Source organism: Linepithema humile, chromosome 4 (genome assembly GCF_040581485.1).
Source record: "Linepithema humile isolate Giens D197 chromosome 4, Lhum_UNIL_v1.0, whole genome shotgun sequence".
NCBI lineage: Eukaryota > Metazoa > Arthropoda > Insecta > Hymenoptera > Formicidae > Linepithema > Linepithema humile.
Window position 1 is genome coordinate 8,793,528 of NC_090131.1, and position 15,754 is coordinate 8,809,281.

General features: G+C 32.8%; 1 long non-coding RNA gene across 1 annotated transcript; it reads right to left on the reverse strand.

The window, feature by feature from the left end:
• Positions 1 to 11,724: 11,724 nt before the first annotated feature.
• Positions 11,725 to 12,816, reverse strand: LOC105679480 (uncharacterized). Its single transcript, XR_001101856.2, has 4 exons — positions 12,462 to 12,816; positions 12,206 to 12,320; positions 12,015 to 12,095; positions 11,725 to 11,911 (listed from the first exon to the last, which is right to left on the reverse strand). It is a non-coding gene; the product is annotated as an uncharacterized lncRNA (long non-coding RNA).
• Between the last annotated feature and the right edge of the window lie 2,938 nt (positions 12,817 to 15,754).

A 15,754-nucleotide genomic window follows, 5' to 3' on the forward strand; every position in this document is an offset into this window, starting at 1 on the left:
TTGCAGTAGTGTGTGCAAATTGGGCAAAAGTCATTGTCGGATCTTTATTGTATAAAAATATTAGATTTTATTTCCACGGAAATAAAATAACTATAATAAATAATAGTCGGAAACTATATTAAACTATAATAAAATAAGTCGGAAAAAATATAAACTCGATGAACTGTAAAGGTAGTAAAAGATTTTGACGACTGGACTACGAAGGAAAGCGAGGCATACGTTTCTGAGTGAAGCATATTAAATGCGTGAAACAGCATATATGACAGAAATTCACTTTTGTGATCAGCTATGAAATTATTAAAATTATTAAGAATTTCGGGGGGGGCTGCAGCCCCCACAGCCCCCCCCCCCCTGGCTACGCCACTGCTCTGGAGTGTATGTGAAATATTTCGAAATAATAATAATAAAAGTATTTAATTAAGAAACCGTATAAATAATAGTTCATCATTTTGATATTTCGTGGGAAGTGAGCGATTGTTCAAATGTATAACCATTAAAAAATCATTATAAAATCGAGTCCTGGAAATCCGAACGGTGAGTACGCTGCCTGATAGTGCTCAGCGCTCACAAAGCTATCATTACCGGTGTCGCATGTTTTCTTATAAAATGCATATTTCCGCAAATTTTCAATGAATCGATCTGAAAATTTCCAGAAATCTTCCTTCAGTAGTGAGAAACAAATGTATCACTGGAAGTTGTTATAAATTTCAAGTTCCCTCGATACTTTTTGTCGGCGAAACTAAAAAAACGTGGTTACCGATTGTGGCCTCAATTTGCAATTAATTATTATTAAACAATAGGCGATTTTCAGCTTCTTTATTTTTTTGTAGGCATCGCTAGACTATACTGCATGCGTATACCAAATTTCAAACAATTTTAATAAAATTTGACCAAATTACGACGATTTATATCTTAAAATCTTATTGAATTTGGGGGATAAAAATTTTTCAGTTTTTTATTTTTATTATTAAAAATAAGCATCGAACAAAAAAACTGCAAATAGAAAAAAGTTCCGTCTCGTCGATCTCTACAAGCCTATATTTAAAAAAATTAATGTTGCGACTTTCAAAATTTTCATGCTCTGGGACGTTTGGACAATACTTTTACAGGATTTCAAGCGCTGGGCGAATTCTTTGATCCGGGCCGTCAATTCTATCTATCTGTTACGCTCGGTCGACCCGCTGAACTTATTTTTAGCCGAGCGCGCGTCACACAGGTACAGCGTTTCGTGTGTGCGTGAGATGTGCTTGGGCTCGAAATCCCGCTGATCTTATCCGCACGCGCTTATATTGTACTTTATTTAACTATTCTTTAATGTTTTTTTTATAAACTTCTTATATCAAAAAGTTTAATTTTTTGTGAAATCTTTACATATTCAGCAAGCACTAAAATACATATTGATGCGCAAAAGATGCCGAGATCATCTCTCTATTGCGCAATATATAATTACCAGGAAAATATCAGAATAACAAAAGTCTTAATTTATTTTATCCATAAATTCGTAATACGTTCTTTAGCCTATTAAAAATCAAATATCAAATAACTTCGCTCCACAAGATATCAAAACTCGAATTAAGAGTATCATTTTTAAATCATTTTGTAAAGTAATTTAAGATTGCTACTTTTACTTATACATTCGACAGCAAAATTAAAGTATTACTCATTCTGCTCTTTAAAAATAGGCAAATTTCGAAAGAGTGTAACTTTGTCAAAAATGATCATAATGAAATATTCCATATTCAAATTTTAAATTTGAAATCTTTACTTTTCAGATTGGTACTTTATTAAACAAGTTATTGATTTTTTACGAAACTATACGGATACAAATAAAGAATGCAAAATGCGTTAAATTTCAAAATTTTTGTATGAACTTTGCAAAGTTCCATGACATAAATTAAAAATCGCACACAAATGCGGTTTATAGCTTTTGAAAGTGTTAATATTGAAGCAAAAATGATTTTTTTTACTTTAACATTGAATAATTTGTTGAAAAAATTGCACAACGTTCAAACGAATAAATTAAAGGTAAAGATTCACGCTTTCAAATAATGTAAACCGCATTTGTATGCGATTTATAAATCACGCATTGGAACTTCTCAAAGTAAAAAATTTTAAAATTTAACGCATCTCTATTTATATTTGATGTAGCTTTGTAAAAAATCAGTACGTCATTTACTAAAATACCAATCTCAAAAGTAAAGCTTTCAAGTTGTAAAATGCTTTTCAGAACATTTTATTATGCCTACTTTTGACGAAGTTATAAATTCTCTTGAAATTTAGAAGGCAGAACGGGTGATGCTTTAATTTTGCTGTTAAATATGTATACATCAACACATTATCATTGGATATATTTATATCATTTAAAGAAACATTTCTTATTTTTATAAACACGATTTCAAAAATATGCAAAAGTATGCTTTTAAAAAATAACTTATAAACAAAACTTACCACTGTTGCGTATCCATAATTTTTGTCTTGCATCTTGCTTTGATGGAAATCTAAATAAATGTGAACCTGTAGTATATCGTCCGTTACGACAGTTTTTATAAGCACATTTATCATAAATTGTTTCCATTGTCCACTGATTATTTATTATACTTTATTTAATAAATGTTAAATATCCCGGCTTAGCCACTCGCGCCCTGATATTTTTTCTCTCTTCCTTTCTTTACAATAATTCCTATACGTACATTAAAGTTTCTCGATATATGAGAACAATGTACTATAAATTTCGTACACTTTAAGTATCTCGATTTGAGATCGGTGTACAATTTAACTGTCTCTTGTAGACTAATTTACTAATTTCTTTAAGAAAAATTAAAAAATTTAGCACTAACATCCTGCAACGGCTCTTATCGCCATTTTCATTATTTCTCGTTTGTTAAAAACATATGGAGCCTTTCCATTATATGTGGTTTAATGTTTTAAATCACGCGGGCATTATGACGCGTTTATGTCCTACAGCAATGTTGATTTCCTAATCTAGGAGAGATAAATGTTAGAAGCGTGGGGTCTGAGTAGTTTAAGAGGATGCTGGAGTGCCTGACGAACTCCGACGCGAAAGCGCCATCATTTCGATGGAACTAAAAATGAGAGTGATATTATCGGCATAAGTCATAATCTAAGTATGAATGTATTGTGTATGCGTATGTGTGGTGCGTGTATATATTCGCATATTATTGTATAGCGCCTCTCTGATATTATCCTGGAACTAATCTTCTGTTATTTTTTCATCTGTTATACCGATATTGGACGCACACGTATGTAAAAATAGTCGGACAAGAATATTTTTTACATTAGACTTTTCAGCCCAATTTTAATGGTTCCATAACATTTTATTATGCAGTGCGCAATTCGCGCTGCTCTTATTCGGTGTATTAAAATCGTTAAACTTTTATAAAAAGCTAAAATTGATAGCTCTAAAAGACATGTTATCCTAAGAGTATGTCAATAAAAATTAATGTTATAAATAACTTTATTTTTCCGAATTTTTTCGACCAACGCGAATTCCCTTTTTGTGTGCTCTTTAATCCTGCAAAAGGATTTTTAATTCTATGCAGGCAGAAAAAAGCTGTATTTGTTAGAAAAAAGTCAGGAAAAATACAGCATTCATGTGGTAAAACAGAACTCCAGCATCCTCTTAATGGTCAGAACATTCACCCGGCAAGCGGAAGACCCGGGTTCAATTCCCGGCTTAGCCACTCGCGCCCTGATATTTTTTCTCTCTTCCTTTCTTTACAATAATTCCTATACGTACATTAAAGTTTCTCGATATATGAGAACAATGTACTATAAATTTCGTACACTTTAAGTATCTCGATTTGAGATCGGTGTACAATTTAACTGTCTCTTGTAGACTAATTTACTAATTTCTTTAAGAAAAATTAAAAAATTTAGCACTAACATCCTGCAACGGCTCTTATCGCCATTTTCATTATTTCTCGTTTGTTAAAAACATATGGAGCCTTTCCATTATTTGTGGTTTAATGTTTTAAATGTTAAATATGTTTCATAAACTTTTAAAATATAAAACTAAAAAACTATATAAATTAAAGGATAAAGTTCCGATTAGCGGAACTCTCCGATTTTTTTGAAACTACACTATTTTTTGTATTTTTGCACGTTGATTACGAATATGATAATGAAAATCGCCGACAAGGTCATTTTCAAGGTCAAAACATTAAAAAACTAAAAAAACATTACTTTTTTAACATTATTTCAATAAATATTAACGTAACAAACAAATGTTTCAAATAAAAGTTGTAGTTCTTGTAAAAATACATTATTTATGTTCTATGCATTTTTTGTGTAAAACTGATAATTTTCAAGAAAATTGACGTTAAAGATTAAAAACTTTGGTAAACAGGTAGGCCTTAGCTTGCATGTGCATGCCGTTCAAGAATGTAGCGGCGTGTGTGCGTATACAATTTATGTATATTTATTAAATCTTTGCCTTCCTAAAAATCTAATGAATCTACAATATACTAAAAATACTAGATACTGAAAAGATTAGCAAGACCCCAACGCAAGGTGCGCGCAGAAAGTTTATATAAATTAAATCTTTGCCTTACTAAAAGTATGAGTCTACAATATACTAAAAATATTAGATACTAAAAAGATTAGCAAGACCCCTACGCAAGGTGAAGAGCATATTGTGTTTGAAAGTTATTTTAAACTTCTATAATAGTGACTAGCCATGTAATAGGCGGGGGGAGGGGCAGAGCCCCCCCCCCCTGCGTCTTCTGCCCCCCTAACCCTCCTTTTTTCGTCCCCCCGAACCACCCCTACCTGTTTACCAAAGTTTTTAATCTTTAACGTCAATTTTCTCGAAAATTATCAATTTTACACAAAAAATGCATAGAACATAAATAATGTATTTTTACAAGAACTACAACTTTTATTTAAAACATTTGTTTGTTACGTCAATATTTCTCGAAATAATCTTAAAAAAGTAATATTTTTTCACTTTTTCTGACTTTGTTTTGACCTTGAAAATGACCTAGTCGGCAATTTTCATTATCATATTCGTAATTAGCGCGCCAAACTACATAAAATAGTGAAGTTTCAAAAAAATCGGAGGGTTCCGCTAATCGGAACTCCACCCAAATTAAATAACAATTAAACAGAAATAAAAGAAAATATAAAAACGATATTTTATAAAACGATAATATTGCAAAATGAGAAATGTGAAACGAAGCTGCACGATAACACACAGACTTTCCGTTGCACACTGACTATGAGCGTAGCGTATTTATCTCAATTTTTACCGAGATGCTCGCTGTTTACTTGTTTTGCTAGGACAGTGCTCGGAATTTGTTGAACATTTCAGCCGATTTCCGCGGTATACCCTTTTTTTGTCTCCATACCGCGCTTGCTGCAGCCGCTAGGGTCAACGCCGCCGAGCGTTAGGAGCGGCACTATTTAATTATGAGTGGATTCTTCTCCCTATTTATTAAAATTTTTTAAAATTTATAAAAATTTATTAAAAATAAATTTATTATTAACCCTTAATCCCGACTCATGGGTCGTTTTCGACCCAAGCGAAATTTCAAAGTGCTGTAATTTTTGAAAACGGGTACGGAACGCGCCATATCCCGTACCTAAAAAAAGTTATGCCCCCCGAGGACCCGCCTACGGAATAGCAGCGCGCCAGTCCCCCTCAGGTCGTCACAGTGAGCATAACAATCTCACCGCGGACGCAAACGACCCATGAGTCGGGATTACGTTGCCCAAATCAGCAGATAAATTTTTTTCTACTTTTCGTTTTTATGCGTTTAATATCATCAAAAAATCGTAAAAAAAAGGTCTGCATACGCAAAAAAAAATTGAAAAAATTTTTTTATGTAGTTTTTTGAAAAAATGGCATCGAGAACGTCAGAAAAAGTTCTGAATATTCTGCGGCCTTGGGAAAATGTCCTGTATTTTGGATCTGACGACTCATATATACGATATATATATACGATATATATATATATCGTATATCATATATATATATATATATATACAGGGTGCGTCAGCTAAATCCGGACAAAACAAATTGTTTATTAAAACACTCTTTAGACTCAGAAAAAACTTGAAATTATGAAATATTTTTTTGTACGTTGCTTAAGGGATCCTCTCTGAGTACAATTATTCTATATAACCCCCGTTTGCTGCGATCACCGCTTCAATCCTTTGCCTGAAGCGCGAGCACGCTCTCTTCAACTGCTCCTTGTCTAAATCAACGAATGCTGCTTCAATAGCGGCTTGAAGAGTTGCCACATTGGGGTGCCTGGACTTGTTAGACACTCTTTCAATAACGCCCCAAACATAATAATCTAGGGGGTTTAAATCCGGACTATTAGGAGGCAAGAATTCCTTGGACCAAAACGCATCCACGTTATCGTTAAGCCAATTTTGCACTAAATGGCTTGTGTGAGCCGGTGCACCATTTTGTTGAAAAATGTACGGCCTCCCGGAGGCCGTAGTTTCCATCCATGGCTTTATTACAGTCCTCAAAATCCGGAGGTAAACCTCCTTCCTAAACGTCCGGCGCAAAGCGCTTCAATTATCGCCGCTCTTCGATTGTATTCCGCACTTGATTTTATTAACTCGGACATTTTAAAGGTTATACACGTTTTACACAAACATTTGACTAACGCGAACATTAACAATCATTTGTTCGTAAATTCACACGTAGCAAGGAATTCTAATTTAATTTTGTCCGGATTTAGCTGACGCACCCTGTATATATGATATACGCATTTCATGCTGTATATCTTGTTATCACAATTAAACGTATCATCACACACTAAAACATTGTTCTGTTATTAATTTTTACCTATTTTACAATAAATTTATTCATTAAAATCATTTTTACACGCGATTTTAGTCATTTTTACACGCAATTTTAGTACCCAAATTTTCGCCATTTTGAGGTTCAAAAATTAAGCATTTTTTTTTAATACAATTTTTTGTACTATTTTTTTTATGAAAGGTGTTCCTCCTACCTTTAATTTCTTTTTTTATTTTTGTCGATATCTTTATTTGGCTTAAAGTTATGATTTTTTAAGTGAACAAATGATTTTTCCTTACGTACCTCCATTTCTTAATAACAAACTATATAAAAAAATAATTTTTATCGAAATATTATGATTGGGACTTTAAGTTGAAGGTTGAAAGAAGCTCCATGAATTTTTTCAGATTTTTTAAAGCGTTTTTACTGATCCAAATAACGCAAAGACGCAAACGACCCATGAGTCGGGATTAAAGGTGCCGAAAAGAACAGTCGGGATTAAGGGTTAAATTTATTAAGTGAAAATATTTCAATAGATTTCCACGTCACCCATGAGGTACTAATGCTGACGCGTTTTTTTAAAAGTGGTTTTTCCAGGTAGATCCGCTTCACTGAAGATAAAAATGCGTCAGCATTAGTACCTCATGGGTGATGTGGAAATCTATTGAAATATTTTCACTTAATAAATTTAATAATAAATTTATTTTTAATAAATTTTAATAAATTTTTTAAAATTTTAATAAATAGGGAGAAGAATCCACTCATAATTAAATAGTGCCGCTCCTAACGCTCGGCGGCTTTGACCCTAGCGGCTGCAGCGAGCGCGGTGTGGAGAAGAAAGAAGACGTATACCGCGGAAATCGGCAGAAATGTTCAACAAATTCCGAGAACTGTGCTAGGAGATTGTTTTATAAAACTATAATCTCTCTCAGGACTGTCGATGATATATATATACTGTGAGTCACAAAATTATTCGCTCAGTCAAGAATGCAACAAAGATGAATGAAATAATGAGACAACAAAGGACTTTTTTAAATTTTTTAATTTGGAAATACATAATTTACAGTTCAATATAACAGAATTGTAAAAAAATTTGGAACATTGTGGTTTATAATTACAAAAAAACATAACAATAACAATTCTTTACACGTTTCCACGTCACAAAATTATTCGCTCATTTTGTAGAAATTATTATTTTAATAAAATTTATACTTAGTGGGATACCCTTTTTGTTTTATAGCTTCGGCAAGTCTTTTTGGCATCAATCCTACTATTTTTTTTAAATAATCGCTGTCTATTTTTTGCCATTCCTTTTGTAATCTATTTTGTAACTCAGTTTTGCTTGTAATAGAATGTTTGCGAATTTTTTCCGTAGTACTCTTCAAACTGTTTCGTGGGAAACTTCTTTTTCAGAGAAATTTTGAAGAAGTGAGTTTATTCGGGGAGCACTTATCTTCGGATTTTCTTTAACTTTCCTAACTACAAACGCTCTTCTGAGGAATTTAATAATTTCTTTCTACCACGGCCTGTTTTATTTTCTATTTGTCCTTCTTCTTTGTATCGTTTAATAACGTATTGCACCGTCAAATAACTTTTACAAACAATACTTCCAATTTCTCTTAAAGATTTACTATTTTTTCAATAAAAAATAATTAATTTCCTAACTTCAAGATTTGTTTCTTTGCTTTTTCTGCCCATGATAATGAATTATTGAAACGAGAAGTTATAAATGGAAATCGATGCTTACTGAATGCTTTTCTATGTTATACTGACTATCTTAAGCAACAATCAGAAACAAATACCCATCGAAGTTAGTAGACTGCATTTGTTTTAGTCGGTTCATAGCGTGAGCGAATAATTTTGTGACGTGAAATCGTGTAAAGAATTGTTATGACCTGCTTTTCTATAATTATAAATCACAATGTTTCAAATTTTTTTTACGATTCTGTTATATTGAACTGTAAATTATGAATTTCCAAATTAAAAAATTTCAAAAAGTTCTTTGTTGTCTCATTATTTCATTCATTTTTGTTGCATATTTTTATTTATCAATCTTTTATAAATAACATTTTTTAAATAATTTTTGACAATATCTGATTTATAAAGGATTGGTAAATACACAATTTTTAAAAAGAGCAATTTTTAGGGTAGTCATATTTTAAAAAATAAACAAGTATTCGATTCGACCAATATAGTTTCAAGTTTTATGACACGGTTTTTTTCAATTGATATAAAATATTTGTTTTAGAAAAAATTAAAGTCTTCCAGAACAAGCGCACAAAATTTTGTGTATGTGTAGTGTTAAGAATATAGAATTAGATTTTAAAACTTAATTGTTAAATGAAACTTTGTGCGGTGCACACTTGCTTGCGGCGGTTCATGACTATAGTCCTCTCAAATTATAAATAAAAAGATTATTTTTACTGTCTAGCTTGCATTCGTGTTTAATATGTATTTTTACATCTATTATAGTTTACGTGTAAACGCCCAATCCTGGCTTTTACTATTCAAAATAAGTTATTGGTCATTATTGTATGAAATATCTATAAGAGTTTATCATCTCTTTAAATATTGACAAAAATGCAACATTTTATTTACACACACGCACGCACACACACACACACACACACACACAATTATAGAAGTAATTTATTAAAATAATTTATATGTACATTTTCAAATTACACAGGTTATTGAAAATAACTGATCTTTTGCTAACTAAACTGTAAATACAAAAATAAATGCTACAATACATGTATTTACAATACGTGTGTATTTATATTTCAAATCTGATTGATATACATAATCATGTTTTACAAGTATGCATTACCGACACTTTGTAGATATAGCACATATCGGAACCAAAAAGTCGTGGACATAGCACGGAAGAGACTCAAAAGATCGTGGACATTACCTACGGAATTCGTGGACATTGGCTACGTTCAATGTGCACGTTTTGTTCACATAGAGGCGCTAGCCCACAGAAACACGAAAAATGCGGGCATGTCCACTCTCAGTCTTCTCTCTGGCATAACTGTGTCGACGTCATCCACTGAACTATTAGGTGTTGGAATTAATTCGTAGCGTTTTTTTAGAGAGAAACAACAATTTATTCTAAGTTTAAATATAAAAATACATTACTAAAAATATTTTCCATCGCTTGCCACAACTTTTTCCCATCTTTCGGGTAAGAGACGGATACCTCGTCGAAAAAACGCTTCGTCCTTAGAGGCGATCCATGAATCAATCCAAGTTTTGCATTCTTCATAAGAAGTAAATTTCTCCGCGGACAAACCATGGGCCATCGACCGGAACAAGTGATAATCCGAAGGAGCAATATCTGGAGAATACGGCGGGTGGGTTAGGACTTCTCATTTCAGTGTTTGCAGGTACGTTTGCACTGGCTTTGCGACGTGCGGTCTAACATTGTCGTGCAGCAAAATAATTTTGTCGTGCCTTTCGCTCCATTCCGGCCGTTTCTCCTTCAATGCCCGACTCAAGCGCATCAATTGCAGTCGGTAACGATCCCCAGTGATGGTTTCATTCAGATTCAGCAGTTCGTAGTAAACCACACCCCGTTGATCCCACCAAATGCAAAGAAGAAGCTTAGATCCATGAATATTACGTTTTGGTACTGATGATGATGGTTGTCCAGGCTTAACCCATGATTTTCTGCGCTTGGGGTTATCGTAATATATCCATTTTTCATTACCAGTAACAATCCGATGTAAAAAACTTTTTCTTTTGTACCGTTGAAGCAGTAACTCGCAAGTCAAAAAACGCCTTTCAACGTCCCTCGGCTTTAATTCGTATGGGACCCAATGTCCTTCCTTTTGGATCATCCTTAACGCTTTAAGTCGTTTTCCCACTGTTGAAAAGTCAACCCCCAACGATGTGGACAACTCTTCGAGCGTTTGAGTTGAGTTCTCCTCAAGTAATGTCTCCAATTCTTTGTCTTCAAACTTTTTTGGCTGTCCAGGTCGTTCCTTGTCTTCTAAGTCGAAATCACCGCTCTTGAATCGCGCAAACCACTTCCGACACGTTTGTTCAGCTAAAGCTTGCTCACCGTAAACTTCTTCTAAAATCCTATGGCTTTCCGCAGCAGTTTTATTCATATGAAAGTAATGTAATAAAACTCCCCGCAAAAACACTTTATTTGGTATAAATTTAGACATATTTAAATAATTATAACTTGATGTTATTAACAAGTGAAAGTAAGATGGGTCGTAAAAATAACACCTAACCTAACAGCTGATTTAAGATAAATTTGCTTCTGACGATAAAAACAGAAAACTGTAGTATCCCCGCCATCTCTCGTAAAACGCTACGAATTAATTCCAACACCTAATATATACATACTGGGTACCGATCACGTAAATTTTCCCCTAGAACGAATCAGTGAGAAGTGACGAGTCTCATGCGGATTTCATTATTTTGTGATCACGTAATTTTAATTCCGGTGACAGAGTGAGACATTTAGCGTGAAACTTTTCACCAATAGCCGACATGGTTAAACGGTGAAAATCTAGTGTTTATTAACCTACACAAAATATTAATTGGTAAAATGGCCGAAATTTTTTGGATTTTAAATCTGGCAATAGAAGAAAAACGAAGATTAAAACTAATGCGCAGACATTTACGTGATGTTTCGGATCCATTCAATGTGCCTAAAACACAGTTCTTACAGTTATATAGGTATGCGCATATAAATATATAAAATTAAAGCAAATGTGAAATTGTACATAATGCATTGACACCTTCATATTTTTAATGAGCCTTTAGAAATATTTTTTTATTAACCATTAACATTTAATTGATATCTATTTTGTATGGGTTCTCTATTTATGCAGATTAAGCAAAGAATGTGTACTAGATTTATGCAATAGTTTGCGACCTTATGTACCATAAGAACAACGCTCAACTGCAATACCTCTAGAATTAAAGGTGACTTATGTGTGTTAATATATTATTTTATTAAAGGATTAACATTCGTAAAAAATTATTTTAGTATAATCTTTATGTCAATATTACTTTCAGGTTTTATCAACTTTTTTTTTTTTCACCACCTGTACCCCTCGAATAATTTTTTCTCTTCGTCTCCTTTTTGAGGACGTTCATTCGCCAGTCATTCCAGCTCTATTATTATAAAACAAGTATTTACATTATGAGTATCAGGTAGTTAAAAAATAACAAAAATTAGAAAAATAAGTAATATACTATTTTTTAATTGCGCTTTTACCTTTCTCCATTCTTCAGCACTCTTTTTGGGACCCTCACCAGAACAATTTAAAGTGTTCGCTAAGTTATCCCACATATCTTTCTGCAAACAAATTCATTATATATTATGTATATATGTAAATTAAAATATTTTTAATGAAACACATTATGCATATTTTTAATGTAACACATTATGCATTAATAATATAATACCATTGTCCTGCGGCTTTCCGATTTTCTACTTAATCGTCCTTGTAGTAATTTTCGATGTGATTCCATGTAATTTAATAGCATTTCTCTTTGCTTATATGTAACATTCATTTTTAAACTGAAATACATATACTAAATTAGAGAAATTTTTCAAATAAACGTTTATGTAATAAATTAATAAATTGTTTTAACTTACAACTTACAACTATTAGTAATAGTAATAAATTAAAGTAATAAATTAATAAATTGTTCAACTTACATTAGTAATTGTGTTTTTTATTGCCGTTGATTGCACTTATAAGTTGACTTATGTGACAATTAAACTCAATAAGATTGTCTTACTAAATTTAGGGTTATGTTTGTAATCGTGAAATTTTATTCAGTGTGGTTCTTGGGATATATTTTGTACTTGCACCGATATGTAAGTCCTCACTGCTTCTAGTGATGTCACTATTCATTTCTTTCACTACATGATCGCGGTGGAAATGATGAACGATGAAACCGTGAGATGGCCACCAATGAAAATCTAAAAGTGAACTATGTCACCGAAGAATACGTGATCGATGTCCTGAAATGTACTGAATCACTTATTGAGAGCCGAGAGAGAACCATATGCCGTGTATTGATGTCCTTTTTCGTACAGTCAAGTTTGAAACTTTTGACTGTTGTTTAGCCAAACAATAGGTACAATCCATATATGTAATACTACTATCAGAGAGAAACCTGAGAGAGGCCACGTTTTCCGTATTTTGACATAAAATACAAAATATCTTGTAAAACATTCAGTTTTTGAGAATGTTACCTTAATACTTTTATGCACAAAATAATGAGACAAATGAATTGGTATAAAGAAATCACATTGGTTTTAAAAAAAAGTATGCAGTTGCATGTTGCAAATTACATATTTTTTCTTGAAAGCAACTATGACTTTGGCATGTACACCCTAGGTTAAACCAATGTCGTCATCGGATGTCCCCCTCCAAACAACTTTGGTCTAAATCATTTTTCTTGAAAATGTCTCTCTGAAAAGTTATTCACGTGGGGTTTTTAAAATGGGACACTCTGTATATATATATTAAAACTACAACATTTCGTAAAGTTTTCATGTTTCTGGTATCTTCAGAAATCTAAAATTAATAATTTAATTGTTATTAATTATTGTGTAGGAGCGATCATGTACTTAATCTCATTATTTGTCAGTAAATTTACCTATGCAAAGAAATATCTTTATTTCTTGATGATTTTCTTCTGCAAATGTAGCAAGATCGCATTTTATTATTATTTTTATAACTTTTTAAAATTTTTTTAATTTTTGAATAAACGTTGGAATAAACGTGATGTTAGGAGAATGTGACAAACACGAATGACATGAATGTAAATACACAATTTCGGTAGTTTTCCACCAATGAGACACAAATAGACACAGTGTCAGGCACAAAACAGTTGTGTAAAGCCGTTTGTTGGAACATTATAATTCTTAGTACAGCCATAGTTGGCGTTCTATAGTGAATTTTTTCTTGAAATTTTATATGTACATCTGTATATGTACATCTGCTTTAATTGCATAGTAAGTATAATTTACAAAAATAAATTTTAGGCCGGTATTCATAGTCTGTTCTTATATTCAAGATCGTCTTAAGTACAAACTTATATTTGCTCTCTTCGTCAGACACAATCTATGTGTGACGAAGAGAGCGAATATAAGTCCGTGCTTAAGACGATTTTGAATATAAGAACGGACTATGAATACCGCCCTTAAACTTCACAATTTTCATAAAATAATATAGTACATAAAATATAATGGTACATAAAATAATATAGTATATAAAATATAATAGTACATAAAATAATATAGTACATAAAATATAACCTCAATTACTTTTTTATTTTGCAAAAACTAAATTCCCTAACAGCACACGATATCCTGCGTATCATCCCATTTTCATACTCATTCTACTGTGATTATCCGTTAAATACTGAGATCAATCCTATAATATCTTTTGCAGTATTATTCGGTTTTCTTTCGCACACGTATAATCTCAGGTTTGACTCAAACGTACGGAAGTGATACGTACGCACTTCTTTCGCACACGTATAATCTCAGGTTTGACTCAACGTACGGAAGTGATACGTACGCACTTCTATCGCGCGCGTATAATCTCAGGTTTGACGAAACCAGCACTAACCTGCGTCATTTACATACGTAATTCCTTTTCCCGCTTGCCCGGCATCAAGTGACACCACGCAACACCACATATCCGAGGTTTTACTGATATCGAAGATAATCCTTTTTTCCTTTAAGTTTTATTTCACAAAATAGTGAATAAAGTATAAGAGCTAGATAGTGTTTGTATATAATTTTTGTTATATTTTTATTATTTTTTATGTACTTGTTAAATTATTTTGCTTAAAATATTTTAAGGTTATGTTCGTAAACTTGCATTATAATTGCCTCTCACCTCTTTGGTTCTTGGTTAAATATACAATACATTTTATTAATTATTTTTTAAACAATGCCTTAAAAAGATGATTTAACATAAAACTGTTTTCAGTTCGCAGTATCGTTCCTTTGAAGTTCTCTAGCTTAGGCTTCTAGAACTTTATTTTATATTGTAAGTTTTATGGAAATATTTTTACGCTTACGGTCGTAAATTTGAAATAAAAATATCAATTAATAAGAAATTGACTGATTAATTAACCTAATCTAAATTATCCTATACAATATATGAACGCGCGCGCGTTTCAGCGCTTGGCTGTGTAAATGTGTGTATGTATATGTGATCTACTGCACCATTCCCATTTTTATCCTATCTTGATACTGTCTTTAAACTATAGACCTTCCTGCGAAATTCTATGGAAGATGGTACCGCGGACATACGATGATTCCTAGAACGTACTACGTGCATCGCAGTACATTTAAGAATGTTCTGAGAATATTACAATTATACTTTTGCGATATTCTCAGATTGTTCTCAGTATCTACATGTGCTGTTAGGGTTAAATATTCTAATTTTTTAGATGAATAACGATAATAGATTAATTTACAACAATTTGCATGTTTTTACCTATTATTACTTACATACATGCAGTGTTTCAACTTTTACAACTTGAAATTTTCCTAAGTTTGTCAAATAATTGGCAGCCATGAATTGAACACAAATCACCTCGACTCAAAATCTATAGAGAGAAGGTTACCTCATGCGCAAAGAGGGACGAGCGGCAAGAGGGGCAAATGCAGAGAGGGGCGAGCGGCAAGAGGGGCAAATGCAGAGAGGAACGAGCGGCAAGAGGAGCAATGATGATCTCATCGGCGAACAGAAGCTATCTCAGACAGCTACTGTTTATCAATGAGATCATCATGCTCTCCCCTTCCTTCATCGCCCCTCGCCTTCAAGCTGTTTCTAGCTCCCCCCTTCCTTCATCGCTCCTCGCCTTCAAGCTGTTTCTAGCTCCCCCTTACTTCATCGTCCCTCGCCCTCAACCGGTTTTACTAAGGTAACCTTCTCTCTATAGATCTTGACCTCGACTCACCTCTTTAGGCTTGTTCGTTTT